This window comes from Pteropus alecto, unplaced genomic scaffold (assembly GCF_000325575.1).
Source record: "Pteropus alecto unplaced genomic scaffold, ASM32557v1 scaffold13, whole genome shotgun sequence".
NCBI classification, from domain to species: Eukaryota; Metazoa; Chordata; class Mammalia; order Chiroptera; family Pteropodidae; genus Pteropus; species Pteropus alecto.
The window spans coordinates 3263336-3279950 of NW_006434373.1; positions in this window are offsets into that span (position 1 = coordinate 3263336).

Sequence of the window (16615 nt, forward strand, 5' to 3'; positions counted from 1 at the left end):
ACTTCACGGCTCTGTGAATAGCTCAGTAGCTCATCCATGCAATCATGAAATAATAAACCACATTCACAGTGTTTTAGAGTTAGATGTTCTTGGCTCCTCTCTTCTTTCCTCCTTTAGCTTCTGGGATGCTACCTTCTCCTGGTTCTTCTCCTATTGTCTTTGCCCATACATTCTCAGGTTCTTTTTTCTCTCCAAGCTACTTAGATACCGTGATCCCCCTTATCACATTCTCAAAGTGCTTGTTTTCCCCCTGACTCTAAATAATTCATCAAAGGCAACTTTATCTATACATACGACTTTGATTATCAAATCGTTACTATTATCAGCTCAAATCTCTTTCTGGGGCTTCAGACTCATATATTCAACCCTTTACAGACAACTTTGCTTCAATGCCCCACAAATGTTTCTAATTTAGTATGTTCAGAGCTGAATTCATTATCCTTTGCCCTTAATTGATCTCTCTGGCAATAGGATATTAATTGATTTCTTTTTCTTCATCGTAACCTTCTCCAATCTATCTTCCATACTGTCAATGGAATGATCTTAGTAAAACCAAAATCTAATCATCTCTCTAATGATAAAAAATCTTTAGTTTCCCTATTTCTTCAAAATTCATTTAGAACCTCTGTGCAGCTCTTCACAGCCCCGTCTCCACTTACTTCTCAAGTCTTTGTTCTCTACCACTTAAACCTTTCAAACATACAGTAAAGTCAACATTTTTCTTTGTGTGCAGCTCTATAGATTTTAACCCACGTATATATTTCCATGAACACTATCACAGCCAGCATATAAAACTGTTCCATCATCTCAGAAAATTCCCTTTGGCTTATAGAGACATTCGCTCCCATCCCTAGCCCCTGACAACCACTAATCCATTCTCCACCACTGTAAGTTCGTCTTCTCGATAACAAACAAATGTAATTCTATAGTGCATAACCTTTTTGAGATTGGCTTTGTTCACTCACCACATGCCTTTAAGATTCATCCAAGTCATTGTGATGTATCAAGTTTATTCTGTTTTATTGCTGAGTTATATTTTGTTGTACCAAGGTATCACAGTTTGTTTATTCATTCACTTGCTGAGGGACATAATGGTTGTTTCTAGTTTGGGGTAATTAGGAATAGAACTGGTATAAACATAGAGAGGTTTTGGTGTGAACACACATTTTTATTTCTCTAGGGCAAATACACAGGAATAGAATTTTTGGGTCCCATGATAGAGGTATGTTTAACTTTACAAGAACCTGGAAAACTGTTTTTTTTTAGAGTGAACGATTATATCATTTCTAAATGGATCCATAGTTGATTCTGATGTTGTCTCAGTCTGTTTGCACTGTTATAACAAAATGCCATAGACTGGGTGGCTTGTAAACAGCACATATTTATTTCTCACAGTTCTGGAGGCTGGAAAGTCCAAGCTCAAGGCACTGGCAGATTTGGTGTCTAGTGAAGCCCCACATCCTCATTCATAGACTGTCTTCTTGCTGTGTCTTCGCCTGGTAGAAGGGATGAGAGAGCTCTCTGGGGCACTAATTGTACTCTTGGGGGTTGCACCCTCATCATCTTAATCACCTCCCCAAGAGGCCGTCTTCTAATATCATCAATATTGGGGGTTACATTTCAATGTACGAATTTGGGAGGGAATGTAAACACTTACTCTTCAGCAGATGCACAACCAGATTTTGTATAAACCATGGCCATGTGTAATCATTTCGATGTTAGTCTTTCCCATAAACTATAAATTGTTTGAAGACAGAGACTATGTGTATTTATTTTTGTAAACTCTGTATCCTCAAGATCCAGCCGACTGCCAGCACATACTTGGTTATAGATACATAAATAAGAGAGGCAGTAGTCGTCCATGGGAGTGGGAAATGAGGTGCTAACAGGCCAGCTTCCCTACAGTGGCACACCTGGAATACCTGACACACTGCACAGGTAATTTTTAACATGCCCCTCCTCTGTATAACAAAATTATTTTTAGTGATAACCATGTAATAATCAGTAAGAATAACAATTTTATGATCTGTTCCTTACTTACAAAGCAAATAAATAGTTAAAATAGTACATTTCTATTTAAAAATATTTTCCAACTTTGGTAAAATATATTATGAACTAAAATTTGCACTTACCAACTGAAAATAGTCCATCTTGCAGTCCCCTCTCTGCTTCAGTGCTTTATATTTTAAGCACAAATAAAAACTTGAAATGGTCATCTTGAAAGACAAATTAAAACAACTCAAGTTGTGTTTCTTTGCCTTTATGTCTCAGTCCTATCATTTTTTATTTAGAATCTAAAGTTTTATGAAAGAACGTGTATTACCACAGGGCTTGGAGAAGCACCTGGAGCAAGCTTGAACTGGTCTTTGCCATTAGGCTCCTCCCCTTCACCTGAAGGCAGGTAGCTGAGTCCTCCAATGAGGGCCGCTGTATAAGCCTGGAATTCTCTGGATTAATTTTCACATAGAATAGGATGCTTATTAAATGACAAAAACCACGAATGCATTAATTGACATTTACATGTCTATATTAGTTTCCTGGGGCTGCAACAACTTACCACAGACTGGGTGGCTAAAAACAACAGAATTTTATTCTCTCACAGCTCAGGAGGCCAGAAATCTGAAATCAAGATGCCAGCGGGGTTGGTTCCATTTGTGGATTGTGAGGGAGCATCTGGTCCAGGCTCCTCTCCCAGCTCTTGGGGGTGGTTGGCAATCGTTGGTGTTGCCTGGCTCTTAGGTGCATGGCTCCAATCTTCACTGGACACCTCCTCTGTGTGTATCTGTTTCTCTTCTGTTTTTATAAGCACTCCAGTCATATTGGATTAAGGGCTCACCATACTTTAATATGACCTCATCTTAACTTGATTACATCTGCAAAGACATTCTCTCCAAATAAAGTCATATTTACAGGTACCCGAACATTAGTTTTTGAGGGACACAGTTCAACACATTCACAGAACTCAACGGTGACTGTAGTAATTGCTTAAAACTTAGACCCAAAATGCTTTTATATGTATAGAAGAGTATTTTATCATTGTGTTATGGTGGTAATAAAAGCAGATCAGTTTTAGTCAGTTTTGTTATTGTGTTTAAATTCTTTACTGCCTGCACCCTAGGCAGCTCTCCCAGCCCAGCCCTTGGGAGCCACTGACTCAAACCTCCTCGCAGGTTTCTGATAGTGCTTGAAGTTCCTGGTGATGTTCCTTTTGCCCGAGGGCCATGCTTTTGCACAGAGGTACAACACCATTGAGGGAAATAATGGCCTATTGTTACCCCAGTCCTCTAACCTCTGAAACATACACCACTTTTTTCTTCCTGGACCATGAATTTGACTTGATGGTAAGCAATTTAAATATTAACATCAATACAGTAGAAAGTGGGTTGTGACTTTTACATGTACTTTAAAAATTAGATAGGAGACAACAAAATAGATCATAATCCCAGGCACTGGATGTTACTTTCTCGTGTCATTACGTTAAACAAATGAACAAATTAAACTAAGACAGAGTGGAAAGGATCCATTTCAAATCAAGAAGACACGTAGTACTTCGAAGTAGGACTTCATCGCTTATTTGCTCTCATAAACAACTGTGGAAATCATATCACCTTCTTGTCATCTCAGTAAATGGTTTGTAAAGAGTAAACAGCAAAATGGTTTGAGCCAACAATATCATGTAGGAGAAAAGCTCCCGCGTTCTCAGAAAGATGTTGTTTCCTAAAGCCTTGGAGATGGCTCCGAGCAGAGTGGGCAATCCTTTCCTACAAAGAGCCAGGTAGTAAATATTTTAGATTTTGTGAGTCAGACCTCTCTGTCCTAACCGCTCAACTCTGCCGTTGTAACTTGAAAACATCCATAGACAACACACAAACAAATGAGTGTGGCTGTGTTCCAAAACAATTTTACAAAAACAGGCGTAGGCCAGATTTGGCTCATGGGCTGCAGTTTGCCAACCTCTGACTTAGAGGAAAAAATAATTGAGAGAACAGAGTAAGCACTGATAGAACAGAGGAGAAGGCACTAAAGTTTATTCTGTATTAATTTTCTGTCTTGATGGAACATTTGAAATTCGTTTGCACTTTTACAAAACAAAGAAAACCATGACTTAGGATTCACGATTTATGTCATTGATTTCAGTAGCTTTGATACTTGAAGCATTTGCTGTCCGTCCTCTGAGACATTGATATATTGCATGGAGATGAGGGATGGATGGGGGATGGGAAGAGGGAGAGGAGGGAAAGGACCCTCCCCTCCCCTCACCTGACCTCTCCCATGATAACCCAAGGACCCCCTAAACAAGTGGTTTTCAAGCTGCAGTGGTCCTGACTATTTGCAGGTCATTAAATCAATTTAGTGGGCCATGACCTGCATTTAAAAAAATAGCTCTGATTGGACTACATTAGTCTAGCATGGAAAATAACAAAGTGTGCATTTTGTGACTTTTTATTGTATATTTGAACATATATGTGTGCTAAGTTGCCATACTTTGTCATAAAGAACTATCAGTAGGAAAAAAGAGTTGTCCTTGTGAAGTTAAAACTTTGGTAAGAACACAGTCCAGCCACCATTTTTTTTCCTGTTAAGTTATACGTAGGTGAGACAATTGTGAAAAATACGAAAGCAAACAGATCTAGGAAGATTTTACGTGCGGATTGCCTCCCAAGGGTTTCTTAAGTTCTTTTAAAAAGTCCCAACTAGAATTTGAGAATGGACACTATGGGCGTTACTTACGTAAAAAAAAAGAAGAAAAGAAAAGAAAAAGAAAAGTGCTAAACTCTAATTAGCTAACCTAACTTTAAGAAATGCCTTTATCTCTAAGCAAAATATTGGTGCGTGAATGTACCGTGCATGGACAGACAGTTTTTATGATTGCCTGCTTGTGCCCAGCTTTTCCTTGAACTGACAGTCTCACAGTCCCAGTTCCTATCTTCTAAGACACTCTTTGCTGTGCATAGTAGGCACCCTCTCCTTCTACCTATGAGCTGAGTTAATGGTGAGAATGACTTCGGAAGTGAGAAACAGAGTAATTTCCAACCCTTTTGATCTCATCATTCCACTGTCGCTTGCCCCCCTGCCAAAACAGATGGTACCTCTCTGGGCACAGAGGACTGGAAGGGTGTAAGATGGACTGTACCAAGGTCGCCAGACACGCAATGCGCCTCCCTAAGGCTTCTTTCCTCCTATAGAGCATCACCCGCTCCTAGTTTTTGATGGAGGGTACACCTGTGTATAACCCAGGCATTTGCCTCCTCTGACCTAGATGGGGGGAGGGACTCCACAAGCATCAGATGACCTCATGGCACTAACTGGACTCCAGAGAATCTAAACGACAGACCAGTGGCTACAGGTGGTTAATAGTAAAGGCAGGGAAAAATAAATGTTGAGAAATACACTTCACAACCTCAAGAACTCATACTCAGTTTGTAATGTTGAGGCAAGCAATGATTTGTAGAGAACACACTGCTGTATAGAAAAAATCTGCTTTTGCATAATTTTATGTATTCTCCTTTGAAGAATGTCTTTGGGGGTAGTTCATACTAAAAACAATAGGAAGCAGGAAACGGGTCTGATGCTTGGCACCTATCTCCTGCCTTCATGGCTGAGCCCTGGCATGTCTGCTCTCTGGCTAGGAGCCTCACCCCATTAGTGCCAGGCCAGAGAGCTGCTCTTGGCTACTGGGTCGAGGGACCGTGTCATGCTGGTGGTGAAACCTACCATCTCAGCACACAGGAAGAAATGTTTTGTCCCAGGCAGGGTGGCCGGGTATATAGCTTTATATGGAAATTTTAATCACATTTTCTTATATCATCAGTTAACGACAGATAGAGCCTGCAATGTGAAGTGGTACGTCCTCTGCTTTTCAGGAACTTTTGGGGAGAGGACGGAGGGGCCTAGACATTAATTACAAATGTTATAAATGAAAAATATACAGATATATTTAGCTTAATAAAATGAAACTCAAAACATCCAGTGGAGTTTTTGTTAATATATTTTATTATTAAATATTAATTACTATTTATATAATTATTATACAATATACATATTTTATTAAAAAACATATATATAAAAAGATGGACTAAGATAATGAACACCACTCTGGTTTGCTGTCTATCATTATTATTAGCATTTTGCATGTTTGCTTCAGATATCTTTTTAAAAATTAACACATTAGGTTCTTCTTACCGCCCCTCCTAAAATACTTTAAAGGATCATTTTCGTAAAGTGGCAGAGTTAAACAGCTGATACTGCTGCCTGACGGAATCCCCCTGGGAGTGAAATGCAGAAGTCACACTGCAGGGGAGCATGAGGTGTGGACACATGATGTGTGTGTGTTGGTGGGGGGGGGCCGCGGGGGCTAATGTCCTTTCTTCATCAGCCTTATTTTTGGTTTTGTGACAGAGAAGATATATTTCCTACTGTGAGGATGCATTTTTCCCTGATAGTGCTTTATATACCCAGGGCTACCAGGAGGCCTGGCTGTGGAATAAAACTTACGCTATATGGTCAGGTAGGATGAGTCAAGCTCTATCAGACCTCCAGCATCTACCTTAATACAAAGATTGGTGTTACTTCAATGGATTATGGATATATTTTCTGCATTTCTGTGAAAAGGTGACTTTCTAGCAATGGCCATTGAGCTATTTCTGATTATGTGGGTGTATGAAGTCACCATTTTGATGCAAGGGTTTGCGCCCTGCTATTAGTAAAATTTCATGACTGTGCCGGGCCTCTCCTCCTACTGCCATATTCACAGCAGAAGAAAAATGAAGACGGACGCCTAGAGAGGGACAGCGTGAGATTTCTCTTCGTAATTCTCAGTGAGAGATGAAACTCATTCTGGACAAGTTAAGAGGGATCAGGTGGGCACAGTACGGCAATGGCACAGTATCACTCTGTGCCAATCACTGTAGAATGAACTGCTGCAGCATTTGGGTTGTTCCAGGGCTGCTTTCACTTCGAAGTCGCAGGGCATTGTGACCCAGCACCGTGGGAACCCAGGCTTTCTGCGAAGCATGTGGTCCTGTGCTCTAAGGATGGCTGCTATTCACAAACCAAGTGCAAATGGAGCTGGGCCCCTGCTCCTGTTCACTCACTTGTTTTCCTGGCTACCTGTCGATTTTAAAGAAATCTGGGTCAAATGAGGAAGCTCTCTGAGAATTTTTAGGAAAATATGGAGATGAGCTTCGGTAGGAACCAGGTACTTTTTCTAAGCAGATTAGCTGCCTGCAGTCTCAGTGAGTTTTCTCACTGAGTATGGTTGCTGGAGCACATCTTTCTTGCCCCCCGGCCCCCCCACCCCACCCCCAAGCAGAAAAGTAAATTAATGGAAACAGTTAAAAAGAATGCTACGAAAACGTGCATCTAAGGTTGAGAATACAGGAGTGTCTGGTGGAAGTAATATGGGGATTCTGAAAAGACAGAAAAGTTCAGTCCTAAGGACTTTGACTTTTGTGCTTACCTCATAAAAAAAGTCATTTGGAGATTATTTAAATGTGCAAAGCTACAAAGGCTTTAGGGACACATCTGTCCTAGAAGGGTTAAAGAGCAAATCCTGCCAGAGCCGGGACACCTGCCGGCCCTCTTCCCGGAATGCTCTTGTCCCAGATAGCTGCATGCCTTGCCCTGAATTTTTATTTCAGTTTCCTGTTTAAATGTCACCTTATCTGTGGGGCCTTCCTTGACCACCCTAAGTAAAACCTTCCTCCTCATCTCCGATATCATGCTTGTTTTTAATCATAGCCCTTACTACCACCTGCCACCTTGTATTACGAAGTGTGACTTAATTGTTTTTCTCCTGTTTATCCCTTCCAGAATGTCAGTTCCATGGGAACAGGTACTTGATATATTTTATCTACTGCTTTATTACCAGCCCTAGAATTGTGTCTAACATAGATAGATAGATAGAATAAGCTCCCATTAATTATTTGCCAAATGAATGAAAGATTAAATAAATGACTAATTTAAAACTAAAATTTCCTAGACTCCAATGTTTGTTTTCCAGGGCGGGAGTGGGGGGAAAAGGTCAGTGTTTGTTCTTGTTTGTATTGTATCTAAATAACTTATTTATATCTCTTTCAAAGGGATGTATATTGTCTCACAAAATGTACATGGACTAAGATAAAAATAGAGAATGAGATGAGAGCCAAGTGAAGAATGAGGGTGGTTTCAATCTTGCAGGCAGAAAACATGTATTCTAGAAAATACATTCTAATATATTGTAAGACAGAACATAGAAAATGAAAGACTTCTTAGGACAATGGCTCTCCAATTATATCCCTGTGGAAAATGTGTTCTGCAGGCTGAACCAAGGTTTCTGCCATTAAAATAAAATGAGGACACACACACAGGTTGAGAAAATGGATACGATATTCTCAATTTAAAAAAGTTTCCCAGTAACTTCTTCTTAAATCTTTAACACATGCTACTGCTTATCTGCCAAAAAGCAAAGTGATAAGAAAAAGAGCGAACAAGTACCAAACCTTTAGCAGAATACCTTGATAACAGGTGACATAGTTTGACAGCTGGATTTTCATGGAGAGCTATGTTCATAGTCGTGAATTTGTGTCATATGCTTTCAATGTTGACATACTCTTAAGCACTAAAAGAAAAACCCTAGTCTTGAAAATAGAGTTAAATATCAATATTTTATATTTCATAACTTGCTGGTGTTTCACTTCCTAAATAATTTTAAAAACCTCTGTTTAGACATAATAGCTCTATTGGTTAGTCAAACCATGAATTGAAGCATTTTTCTAAGACAATTTATGCTCAGAAATGTATTATTAAAAACGAGGAGGAGTTGGTTTTACTCAATTTTGTTCATGTGTGTGTGTGTGTGTGTGTGATTAGCTCTTTCTATTGATCAAATTGCCCCAAATAATTGTTCAACACTTCAGTTGATGTTGGTCATTTTTTCACACCCTAAAATATCAGCCACAATATTGCCCGTTAAACTTAAAAGTCTAGGTTTACCCCAGTGATTTTGGTCCAACATCTTTTATATTTGTCCTCAAAAAGCTCCATTGGCTCCGAGATTTGTAATGAGCTTGTTGCAATTTTTTCAGCAACTAGCGAATTTCAGGATTGTAAACGAATGGACGTAGAAAGCATGATAGTTCCCTACATAATTGCATATAGATTTGTGTAAACCCATAAGTTCTGGCCTTTCCTTCCTCCCTCCCTCCCACTGAAGTTCTGAGACACTGCTCTAGGTACTCATTCGGAGTGGATTCCAGCATATTTAACCCACACAGAGGGCAAATTCAACCTGCGCTGGCCTTCTTCCCGAGGACGAACTTCAGGGCCACCTTTCCCCCTTCTCAACTCTTCAGTTTTGCCTGTTGACACAGGCTTTCTGGGCTCCAGATCTTAATCTGTTTTTTCAGATGGTTGCCTAAGTTTCCCCTTTGGCCTAAACGTAACAGAGCGGTCTTTGCAAGGGCCGATGGCAGTGACACTGCGTCATTTGTTGCAGTTCCAGCTCTTCTGCTGCAGGATGTCTGCGTTTCCCGGGCCCTGCAGTAAACATCACCTTTTCCCCAGTCGACCTGCTGGTGTGCTGAATACACACCCACCCCTTCCTGCTCGTATTACAAACTTAGACTTGACCATAGACCAAGTTCCTTTTCACACAGGAGCAATATCTCTGCCTCACACTTGGTTTTCCACAGGCAGCCGGGACTAAGGCTGGCTTAGACAACACCTAAGTCTTCTTACCCTCTGGGCCTCAGAGAGCCACATAACATTTATTTTGATTAAGTGAAATTTAATGTGCAGAAAGCAATCGGGAGGTCATTTCTCATGTGTCCCATTTTCAAAAATTTGTTGGTTCTTTATCCAACCACATGTCCCTCTTTTCAAGCAGATTGTTTGCATTCTGAGTTAAATTTGCTCAATTCCTCACTTGTTCTGGGAGTGCCGATATATCCTGTGAAGGCCGCACATTGCAGGTTTGTCCCGGAGTGGGCTTCGTTACGTAATTGGATTACCCCAGTTCTTGAAAAATGTGAGAAAAGTCCAGTGTTATCAGATGGGTTAGGCCATGAAACGTGTTAAAAAATATATTAAGAAATTCATATTAAATGAAGGGATCTCCTTTGCTTTATGAAGCAGAACTTTCAAACTGCACTATTCCTTTGGTGCTAATCTGCCCCACGCATACATCACTAGACACCAGGCATGGATCATTTGCTGGAGCCCCAGTCCCTGTTGTGCTTTGCTTGCTTTCAGGAGCACCTGCTGGCTTACGAGCTGCTTCTCAGCAGCAATCCGATATCTCCACCTCTGTTCTTCCCCTCTGCACCTGAAGGTTGTCAGAGCTCTTCCCTGGAAAATCACACAGTTATGTTAAGTAATGTCATGCAACTGATGGTGTCCAAACAGCTGGGTGTTGGTGCTGCTATGGGTTGGTGGGTGTATGGGTGGGGTAGGTCCTCTTTTAGCCTGAGGAAAGCTGCCCTTCCCATTCTCTTCTGGGGTCATTTTAAACTTTTACAGTTTCCTCTAACTCCCCATCCTATTCTTTAGCTACCTGCTTCCAACCCACACTCAACAGTTGACCTTGACTTTGTTTTTTCAAAGAAAACAGAAATCACCAGGACAAATCCCTGAACTTGCTGGTCACTCCCCTACCAACTTAATTTTGTCTGTTCACATATTCATTTTAAGCTTATATTAGATGAGATGTTATTTCTCTGTTATGAACTAAATGTTTGTGTGCCCCCAAATTCATCTGTTAACCCCTAACCCCCAATGTGTTGGTATTATAAGTTGGGGGCTATAGGGGGTAATTAGAGGTAGATTAGGATGTAAAGGTGTAGCCTCTATGACAGGATTAGTGTATTTATAGAAAAAGGAAGAGACACCAGAGTTTTCTCTCCACAACACGAAAACACTGCAAGAAGGCGGCTATCTGCAAGCCAGGAAGAGTGTTCTTACCAGAACCCAACCATGCTGGCACCCTGATCTCAGACTTCCAGCCTCCAGAAGTATGAGAAAGTCTGTTGGGGAAGCTGCCTAGTTTGTGGTGTTTTGTCATACCCACTTGAGCTGACTAAGACATTCTGTTATTCTTCAAGAAAACACTCAATACTGACTTTTTCTTCATCAACCTTCCCCCTCTTGTGTCTCTTCAGTCTCTTTTGTCACTACTTTAAAAAGATAAGAACAAACCTTCTACATACCTTCAAAGTTAAATATTTTCATCAGCCTCCATCTGTTTTTCCTACATTTCTCTATATTTCTCTTCTTTTGCTATTTATCGCACATTTTCTAAACATGTTTTTCTATACTCGACACTTTATTATCATCATCATGTTGATGCTTACCACTTCACACACATTCAAAAAATTTATCGGCTTGTACTTTACGTTAAAAACTAGCTTGGATCTTGGAGGATAGAAAATGAAAAGCTACTGCTGAGTGTACCCACCATTTTCAGAAATTATGTTGCTGACTTATGTGATTGCTTATTTATAAGCATCAAAATTCCAGTCTTCACTACTGTATGCCCAGTGAGTGTCTGGTATGTAATCGGATTGAATAAATAGTTTTTGAATGAATGACTGAGATTTTCTCCAGGAGGTTACAGTACAGAAGACAAAAGTAACAGATCTTAGTGCAACTATGCATGTGATGCAGCCTGACAAATGTCTTCAGGATGTGCTGTGCCAGAAGGTGCTCCCAACTCTGGCTGGTGGGGAAGAATTTTTTGAGCTGTGTCTTAAAGGTTGAACAGGAATGGGTTAGCTGAAGTAGAAGAGAGAGGGTAGGAATGTTCTCGGCAAAGAGACAAGAAGAATGTAGGGTTAGGGTTAGGGTTAGGGTCAGGGTTAGGGTTAGGTTTAGGATTTAGGGTTAGGGTTGGGGTGGGCTGAGAATAAGCTTGATGCATTCAAGGAGATTCTAGCAGGAGAGATTTTCAGAAGACAAGATGGGCCAGGTGTGGGCTGGAGAAAGAGGGCTTTACATAGATGAATGCAAGCTTTTTAGCTTACAACTATGTTGAGCCATCCAGAGAGGATGTTCCAATTGACATTTATAAAGACTTTGTTGATTGCAATACAGGGTTTATTGGGATGGGGCAAGATTGGAGCAGCAAGACCTTTATAGTGACTCAGGTGAGGAATAAGGCGGGCCGACCACTGGTAGTGATGGTGGGGTTGGAGAGTTACCACAGGTTCACTGGGCCTTAAGGTTAGAGAGAGAAAGTCCTACACATGGGAGAGGGGAAGAAGACTGTCAAGTTCTTGGTTTTAGAACAGATTTAACTTTACAAACAATTGATTCCATGTAGTTTATCATTCCAGTTTCCTGAAAAACAAAACAAAGCAAAACAAAAAAATCCAGCTGCTGTGCTATAGAAAGACAGGTGACTAATTTTCCTATGCAATGAGGAGGCTGTGTGAGGGCAGAGAAGGTGGAGGGGGAGGCAGCCTCCCCTTTGTCCATGCTGCCTGTGTTCTGGTTTCCAGGCCCTCAGCTCGCACAGGCTGTGGGCTGTTTCTCAATCCAATGCTATTGTCCTTCTCCTTAGCTGGCTTGTCTCCCAGATTCTGGCAGTGGGTTGATAGGCAGTCCTGATTTTCTCTGCTGTGTTTTTATCCTTTTCTGTGTTTTCATAGGTATTCTAATAGGAAATTGGAAACATTTGAGTCAGGCACTGTTTGAAAGATACCATTTTCATCTTGAAATAACCTCTGCTTGAAATAACTATTTTGGGGGAAAAGTAACTTTTTGGAAGACATAGAAGAGTAACACAAATGGACTACTTGGTATTCAGAACTTTCCAGGCAGTGTGAGTTCACATGTATGTGCATGTACACACACACATGCATGCACCAAGAAAGGCTAGGTGTAAGAACAATGCGATGTTCTGGTAAAAGCATAGAATTTGGAAACATACAATCTGAGTTTTGTCAGCTGTGTAAACTTAATCATTCTTTAACCACTCCGGAATTCATTTACATCACCTGGAAAATAAGATTAATAAACTATCAGTCCTGGGTTTCTGTGAGGAATAAATGTGGTAACAATTATATGGTAAACATTTAGCTCAGTGGATAATGATAATGATATGATATACAATTATAAAAAAAGCTCTTCTCTCCAAAAAAAATGATGAGGTTGTTACAGTATCTTGTTACAATATAAACTCGTTTCTCATGTTTGTTATAAAGAAGCAGTTTGAATGTTTTTCTTAATTAAAAATATTTCTCTGATTTTATAGCTTCAAATTTAAAAAATTTCTGTTTTAGATTTGTACATGGTAATTGGCCATGATTTTTTATAAAAAAGAAGTGTGTAACTGAAATTTATTTAAAAGTTGACAAAAAAGTGATACAGTAAATCATTTTGGAATACAAATTGAATGTACATGTTTCATTTATTGCATGACACATTTTAAAGTGAAAACTCAAGTTTTTGCATCCCTTGCAGCCAAAAGGATGGTGGTGATGTGGCTGACATCTTGTTCAGTCCCTGTAACTGGATGCTAGTGTTTCCTGAAAGCTTCTGCTCACTGCTCCAGCGTGTGGCCTGGCCCTGAATGCTATTTCACAGTGTGTCCTGCGGCTCATGCCGAGAGATAGGTGACTGGCGAGTACAGTCTGATCAACACAAACTCATATCCATTGTTAGAAATATATGTCAACCTATGTGCTATGTTGGGATCAGTCATAGCGGCTGTTAAGACTCTTGGTAAAGGTATTTAGAAGGCATGGCACTGAAAAGCCAGGTAGAGTCTACTTTGTAGACTGATTGAAGCCTTGACACATTCATAAGGAAATAAATTGAAACTGTGAACGACAATGGAACTCAAGCGCAATTAGTTGCAGAAAACACATTAGTTATAGTAAGCATATAATTGCATTTTTCCATCCTTAAGTGAGACATCGAAGGAAAATTTAGGGTCTCCATCTGTGGCTCTTGATTCAACTAGAGTAGAGAAGACTGACAAAATGCTTGAAGACAGTTCTCCTCAGATTAGGTAGCTCTGGTGCTCTTCCCTCTATCTCGATCATGGCACCAATGCCACTGCTTTTGAGACCTAGTGGCACATGCTCCCCACCCTTTAACCTCTTGCATTATTGTTTGTACATGACAATTAACACTACATTATAAGTCCACGTTTTTTAGTTAACCACATACTATCTTAGCTCTTCTCTATTACAATTCTTTCCTTGGCCTCCAAACCCTCTGTTATCTGGGCACACTATTATATCCACCTTTCCTTCTCATACCTCTACTCCACAAGTCAAGCAATTCTCCTCATAGGAGCCCTGCGACTTTAGCTTCCGTACCTTTACCCAAGGTACCCTCCCGTAGAATGCTCCATCTCCATGCACTGAAGTCCCATTCCATCCTCAACTCCCAGTCCCACATGGACCCCCACACCCAAAAGTCAGCTCTCCCTGTTGCAGAATCATGTAGCTTTAGCTTATATATCTTTTATGGCGTTGATTGTTTTCTAGCCAGCTGGGATGTCATTCATGGATGTGTTTTTGCATCCCTTCTGGACTGTAAACCACCAAGGACAAAGCCATGTCTTGATCATATTTGAATACCTTTCTGCATTCATCACGATATTCTGCCCTCGGCAGGGGCTCGATGACACTGCTAAAAGGATGGAAGGTTGACTCTTCTTTTCTCATCTGGTTCAAGTGCTCACACCATGCCTATCTATGTTTATGTAACAGTGCCAACAAGAGCAAGCACAAGCCATTAATAAAATTTTTTTTTCTTTTGTCTCTACACAGAAAGTGTGACGCGAGAATTAGAGCGTTGCATGCTTAAAATTCATTCATTCAGTTAACAAATATTTATAGTATACTATGTTCAAAGACATCAGTGTATGTCTCTCCCCCCCCATCCCCCCCCTGCCCCCCCCCCCCCAAAATCCCTGCCCTGGTTAAGTGCTGTAGGAACAGGATAAAAGCGAAGCCAAGTGAAGGGGTAGGGAAGGCACCAGGGGTGGAAAGTCTGCAATTTTAAATAGGGTGGTAAGGGTAAGCCTTATTGAGAAATTTAATGAGAGAGAGAGAGAGAGAGAGAGAGAGAGAGAGAGAGAGAGAGATTAGCAAAGTTTGCATTCAATGTTACAATTGTTCAGGGGTATAGTGGAAAGGAATTTCTATTTGGAAAGTAATTTATAAATAAGGCTGTTGTGTTCTGAACATAATTTAACTGTTTTTTATTTTTTTTTCTGTAGCCTTACATTCTAGCTCTCCTAGAGATAATGAAGAAATTAATTGAATAATGTAGTTAAGAGGAGATTTATAAATCCTACAGTAAAGGGCTTTGAGTCTATCTTAATTTTCAAGTTAAGATTCAACTATCTAATATTTATCTAATATATGTATTTGGATGAATGCTTTGTTTTTTTCGTTATCTTTCTCATCTGTTATCCATCTGGATGTGGTTTTTCCATTCTAATTTCACTAATTCGCTCTTTGACTTTTCTTTCTAACTGCTTTTTTTTTTTTTGGTTTTTATTTTAACTAATTCATGTGTTAGGAAATAATATTTATATTAATTTCATTGCAAGTCACTACAACTCTGTGGTTAGAAAAATAAAAAGTTAATTTCCAAAACAAATGAATTAAAGCATATGAAAAGCTATGACTCAAAATCATTATTTTTATTGAATTTTTTATTCATATAGCTGTACATTCACATGCAATGTAAGAAATAACAGAGACCACATGTATCCTTTACCTAGATTCCTCTAATGGTGACCTTTTGCAAAATTATACTACAATCTCACAACCAGAACGTTGGCATTGACACAATCTGCCAACCATATTCAGATTTCCTCAGTTTTACTTGTCTCCTCTGTACAGCACACAAGTGTACTGTTTTCCGAATATTTATAGATAACCTCATGACCAATGGACTACAAGCACTATTCAATAATTACTGAATTTATAGTAGCTTTTGTTACATGTTTTCTCAAAGATTTTTCAAATAGAAAGATCCCCTTGTCATTTCACATACTCTCACACACACACGCACACACACTTATACTCATACACACCACACATGCTCACACACACATACTAGCACATATATACACGAGTTACCCAGCCCTGAGAAGCAGACTCAGCAGGTCTAGGGTTAGGCCTGGTCATCTGCATTTCTAACAGGTCCTCAGGCAGTGCAGATGTTGCTGGTCTGGGGACCACAGTTTGACAGCCACTGTAGACTGGGAACCATAGACCCATGTACTATTTCTTAGCATCTACTCACCCCACTTCTTAAATAACTGAATTGCTCTCCTGAGTGTCACCAGGGACCACATTACTGCCCAATTTTATGGCCTTTTCTTAGCCCTGTTGTCCTCTTCCATGTTAGCAGTGCCAGCTACAGTTGACAAACTCTACCTCTGGGAAGCCCCTCACCTCAGGCTCCTGTTACCCTGTGCTCACCGAGTGTTTTTCTTCCCCTCTTGTTTCCACTGGCTCTCCTCCTCCCAACCCTTAGATGTAGTTATTCTCCTGTGTTCTTTCCTTGATCTTCACCTCACAAATTATTCTCTCCTAGATCCATTACACTCATTTCTAAGGTTTCAACCATCGTTTCTAGGCAAATGTTTCCCAAGTCTCTGATTTAATCCCTT